Source organism: Leguminivora glycinivorella, unplaced genomic scaffold (assembly GCF_023078275.1).
Source record: "Leguminivora glycinivorella isolate SPB_JAAS2020 unplaced genomic scaffold, LegGlyc_1.1 Scaffold10, whole genome shotgun sequence".
In the NCBI taxonomy this organism is placed as follows: Eukaryota; Metazoa; Arthropoda; class Insecta; order Lepidoptera; family Tortricidae; genus Leguminivora; species Leguminivora glycinivorella.
The window spans coordinates 496,254-502,747 of NW_025952835.1; positions in this window are offsets into that span (position 1 = coordinate 496,254).

Genomic DNA, 6,494 nt, shown 5'->3' on the forward strand with positions numbered 1-6,494 from the left:
TAAGACACATCAAGATGGTACTCGGGATCTGATGATGGAGCCAGAAGGTGGTCACCAGTACCAGTGAACCATGTAAGTAAACGACTTCGTGTTTAGGCTCGTTGGGTTCGTCTCAACAAGACCTTTGACAAGAGGTGGTACTCAGGGTCTGATGATGGAGCCAGATGGTGGTCACCAGTACCAGTGAACCATGTAAGTAAACGACTTCGTGTTTAGGCTCGTTGGGTTCGTCTCAACAAGACCTTTGACAAGAGGTGGTACTCAGGGTCTGATGATGGAGCCAGATGGTGGTCACCAGTACCAATGAACCATATGACTAAACCACTTCGTATTTAGGCTCAATGGGATCGTCTCAATAAGACCTTTGACAAGAGGTGGTACTCGGGATCTGATGATGGAGCCAGAAGGTGGTCACCAGTACCAGTGAACCATGTAAGTAAACGACTTCGTGTTTAGGCTCGTTGGGTTCGTCTCAACAAGACCTTTGACAAGAGGTGGTACTCAGGGTCTGATGATGGAGACAGATGGTTGTCTCCAGTACCAATGAACCATATGACTAAACCATTTTGTGTTTAGCCTTATTGGGTTCATCTCAATAAGACCTTTAACGAGAGGTGGTACTCAGGGTCTGATGATGGGGCCAGATGGTGGTCACCAGTACCAATGAACCATGGAACTAAACCACTTCGTATGTAGGCTCATTGAAATCGTCTCAACAAGACCTTCGACAAGAGGTGGTACTCAGGGTCTGATGATGGACCCAGTTGGTGGTTACCAGTACCAATGAACCATATGACTAAACCACATCGTCTTTAGGCTCATTGGGATCGTCTTAATAAGACCTTTGACAAGAGGTGGTACTCAGGGTCTGATGATGGAGCCAGATGGTGGTCACCAGTACCAGTGATCCATGTAACTAAACCATTTAGTAATCAGGCTCATTGGGTTCTTACTTCTTCTTAATAAGACCTTTGACAAGAGGTGGTACTGAGGGTCTGATGTTGGAGCCAGATGGTGATCACCGGTACCAATAAACCCATGTAACTGAACCACTTCGTTTTTTTATGTTATTCAAATATGCGAAATTTCATTTGATATTTGCCAGTCGCTTTTCGGTGAAGGAAAAACATCGTGAGGAAACCGGACTAATTCCAATAAGGCCTAGTTACCCTTCGGGTTGGAAGGTCAGATGGCAGTCGCTTTCGTAAAAACTAGTGCCTACGCCAAATCTTGGGATTAGTTGTCAAAGCGGACCCCAGGCTCCCATGAGCCGTGGCAAATGCCGGGATAACGCAAGGAGGATGATGATGATTCAAATATGCGAGTTGATTTTTGGTGACCACAATCTCTCTCCATCATCAGACCCTGAGTAACACCTTTTGTCAAAGATCTTGTCGAGACACCCAATGAGCCTAAACACGAAGTAGTTTAGTCATATGGTTCATTGATACTGGTGACCACCATCTGTCTCCATACAATACAATACAATACAAATATTCTTTATTGTTCACCAATATAACAAGATTACATCACATAACTCCATCATCATCATCAGACCCTGAGTACCACTTCTTGTCAAAGGTCTTGTTGAGACGATTTCAATGAGCCTACACACGAAGTGGTTTAGTTCCATGGTTCATCGGTACTGGTGACCACCATCTGGCTCCATCATCAGACCCTGAGTACCAGATCTTGTCAAAGGTCTTATTGAGACGATCCCATTGAGCCTGAACACGAAGTGTTTTAGTCATATGGTTCATTGGTACTGGTGATCACCATCTGGCTCCATCATCAGACCCTGAGTACCACCTCTTGTCGAAGGTCTTGTTGAGCCGAACCCAATGAGCCCAAATACGAAGTGGTTTAGTCATATGGTTCATTGGTACTGGTGACCACCATCTGGCTCCATCATCAGACCCTGAGTACCACCTCTTGTCAAAGGTCTTGTTGAGAGGAACCCAATGAGCCCAAATACGAAGTGGTTTAGTCATATGGTTCATTGGTACAGGTGACCACCATCTGGCTCCATCATCAGACCCTGAGTACCACCTTGAAGTAATTAGAATTATATTTGACTTATTTTATCATCATATTAATATATACTTTACTCTAATACTTATCATATAACAAAAGCAAACATTTGGGATGGGATCTACTTAAATATGATCACAGTTTATAATTATTACTTTAAATTTTTAAATAAATTTTAACGTAATTAATATTATTTTGCGCTATATTCTAGTCTTTTCGTACAAAATAATGTTTATTAGAAATCAAAAGTTTATATCGAGATAGTAGATTGTGGTTGTTATCAAAATTCCATAGGAAGGATCAAGATTGTTTTGTCCATTATTGTAGTGCGAGCGAGTGATAAGACGTGCTAGAAAGGGTCGGCATATTGGGCTCGCGCGGCGGGTAAAATACCTAATTTCGCCCGACGCCGAAATGTTATAACGCTCTTAACAATTTCTTTATTTATTTAGTTTTATTTTATAGGTTTAACTTTTCTTCGGATTTGATTTTACTCATTTTATTCTTCCTACTGTCGCCAATTCTAAATGAAGTTTAATGGTAAATTTAAATAATAATAAGGCCAGTAATGCGCAATCACTAAATTACTTTCTGTATCCGACTTATCTTCTGCACCTAAAATTTGTATCCGGGTTCCAAATGAACTCTAATGATATAACCGTTTAGTAAATTACTATAGATACAAACTACTTATGGATACACTGCGTACGCGCACCCAATACATCATGTATGAGTAATTACTTTTACCCGCATCTTTTAAAGACCCTTGTTGCAATAAAGCCATATCTGCTAAATCACGCCTTAGCAGTTGTGGCTTTATTGCACCAAAGGTGGTTTATTGCCTTGGCCCAGCCCATGCCTGTCGTGGGTGGCTCTCATAACTTTCCAGCAGGAAAGGGGATTTACCGCTCTCGGAAATATCGGAGCCGAGATGTCGGAAAATTGTTTGTTTTTTTGTTAAATGACCGATTTGATAACATTGCGTAGCGCGTAGCTGTGTAGAATTATAATTCTAATCATGAAGTGGGTTGTGAGTTGTGCCGTCTTAGAGAGCCTATATATTTTTGTTTGTCATCGAAATTTTTTTAAAGTTAAATTACTTATCTGAAGGGGCCGGTCTCATATTACGTAAGCACTATAGGGGGCAGATGACAATAACATCATCTGTAGAGACTTACTTTCTTAAACAAAGTACAACACGCATATTGTCTTTGCATGAATAAACAATACATTAGTAGGAAAATGTTTACGTGGGCATTGAGAGGAAGAAGTAAGAACTTTGCTTACTTTTGATACAAGGAGGATAGGGGGTAAATAATTGTAATAAATCTGCTTACGTAATACTTGAACGAGCCCTAAGTTTTTTTCGATAATAACATACGTTGAATATACCGCCTCTACTATTACTATATCGATACTAAGAAATCCGCTCAAATATAATATTTCAAGCAATATTTTGCAACCTGCATACTTTAAACGAGAAAGTAATATTTTTACTTTTGCGAAGGCCCGTTGTACTTAAAATAAGGAAATCCCCATTTGTATTTCAGGTTCTTAATGTAAAAGTTTTAGTGCTTTTACTTAAGTGCTTTTCTCAACGGTGAATGAATAACCAAATACCAAAATAAACATTGTAAAAAAATATTTTTATGTTTTTGCTTATATGTTAAATCCAGGTGCATGTTAACAAGAATTTCGATTGTAATAATGTGACATAAAACGATATTTACTCATATGTAAATATCATATGTGTGATCGGTAACAAATGGTTAATTTAATGTCAGCGTTGGTGAGTTAACGAAAACTGTCAAAAAAAATTAGGTGAAATTATTGAGTATATAGTTAGTCACTTTTATATGTAAATACCTACCTTAATTGATCGTCTGCCTGAACGTCGCTCTATTTTAACGCGACCATGCTCTGACCTGTGACGCTACCATAAAATTGAAATTAAAACTTTTTCATACTAGTAGATAATATATATAGATTAGCAAAAGATCGAATTTGACTTGCATTTTAATACATCAAGTATTAATTGGTCTAAAATAACGCGCCGAAAACTGTGTGAGGCATATTTCAAAACAATTTTGATACATATAGGCCTGGATAGAATTCTATATGTAGCCTTGACTCTAAGAAAGTCAAAAACCGGTGTCAGGCTAGGCTATCGTCTGGCACCCCCAAGACTTGCGTCCGAGTGCCAAGCATCCCGTGCACCCCTGGGCATAGACGGCCTTGTCGCTAAGGATCCCATCTTTTACTCTCCTGGGAGGTCTAAGTTACATACATGGTAGGTTTTACATAAATGGCAAAAGCTTTTCTGCGAATTGTTATGCTTAATTTTAGTTTTTATCGAAATAACTCGAGGTTCGATTGAAATCCGGGGAGTTTTTACCATGCCTGCAACAAAAAACACACAAAGATACATATTTTCTAAAGCTTTTTTTATTTATTTTGGTCTTACTTTGAAAAAACCTTGACTATCCGCAAAAAATGCAAAAAAAATACACTAGTAGTATGACGCAGGAAAAAGTCCGGCTATCTAAGATTAAGTTTGTATAATATTATTTTCCCCTCACTAGCTCGGAAACACGTGTTTTGTCCTTTAATACCAGCGGGTAAAAACGCATTTTATCCACTAGTGGGTAAAGTAATTTGACCTTGAATAAAGTCAAATTAACTGCTTTAAAATTGATAAAAGTAGGTGAATCTAGTAATATAGACAATATAGATGATTTACCTATCTGTGGAACTACTGGAAGCAATGATAAACGCATTTTTTGCGTTATAGTTTCCTCGCTATAGTGAGGGGAAAAGTTTTGTGTTACACTCGGGTGCAAATGTATTTTACTTCTCGTGTGTTAAAAAACTCGCAAGTTCAGGATTCTATTCTCGAACCACTCGCTTCGCTCGTGGTTCAACTATAGAATCCTTTCACTTGCTCGTTTTTCAATTCCACACTCGGCGTTAAAATACAACTTTGCCCCCTTGTATAACAAATAACTATAGTTAGTACTTGACTAGTGAATATTATTATTCTTTGTACTTGACCGTCAATGTTCCGCTTACCAGTCTCACCAATAATACCGTAAGAATAATGGACAAATTGTTTTGGAGGTGTTGTTTATATTAAGCAAATGATGTCACATTTGTCGGCAATATTTTAGTCTGCTGATATTTAAGTCATGAGGATCAATGTAGGTAAACCAGTTAATTACAATATGAATGAGTGGTTTTTCTGCTTGTGTTGTTATTATATTAGAATATAAATATGTGGGCAACCGAGCTTCGCTCGGTTCTGTTTCGTATCCTTAACATGTGTCGCCATCTAGTTCAAAAATGAATAGTACCTACATCGAGCGAAAGAATTCTCAGCCTTAACAACACAACTACTCCACACGAGATGGCGCGCATTTCGCCACAAAAACTCAAATAGTGTATTTTCTATTCGTTTTAGCCTTGACCTGTGTCGCCATCTAGTGTTTGCAATAAATAGTACTTACATCGACCGAAAGAATTCTGTCTTAACAGTACAACTACTGCACACGAGATGGCGCGCGAAGAAAAACGCATGAAAACTCGAAAATTCGCGTTTTCCGGGACCTAAGGATAAGTTAGACCGATTTTTCACCCCCAAAACCCCCACATAACAAATTTCTGCAAAATCGTTAGAGCGGTTTCCGAGATCGTCAGTGTAAATAAATATATATATAAATAAATAAATAAATAAATAAATATACAAGAATTGCTCGTTTAAAAGTATAAGATATTCCCAGTATTTATTTTCTTTCTTAGGCTAGGCTGTTTATAATATGAATATAAAAGTAAAATACAAAAACACACAAAACAATATAAAAAACATATAAACACATTATAAAAAACCTAACCTAGGGTGCCGCCAGCAGCGGGGCAGGGCCCAAGCTGCCGGTGGTTAGGGCTGCAGAGAGAGGAACCGTCGAACTATCCGCGCTGTGTCCTAGATCACCGCCTTCTGCATCTGGCCCTTGATCCAGCCACCTAGCGAGAGTCTCTTAAGATGTTGGTCGAGACTCTTCGCTATGAGACCGTTCGCTGAAACGACTATCGGAACAATGATCGTTGATTCAACATCCCACATGGCGGTTATCTCGTGAGCCAAGTCTAGGTACTTACTGGACTTGTCCTTCTCGGCTTTCACGAGATTCTCATCATGGGGGATGGTGATGTCAACGAGCACTGCCCGGCGTTGCAGTCGATCTATTTATCACAATGTCAGGCTTATTGGCTACAATAGTCCTGTCAGTGATAATAGATCGATCCCAATAGAGCGTGGCACGACCATTTTCGAGAACTGGCGCAGGTAAGTACTTGTAGTAGAATATAATTATTATTAAGTATTTGACGCGACGTCGACGATAGGATGAATGACTGTTCTTTCATCGCTTTAAATAGTAAACACAAACAATGATTTTTTTAGCTGTTTA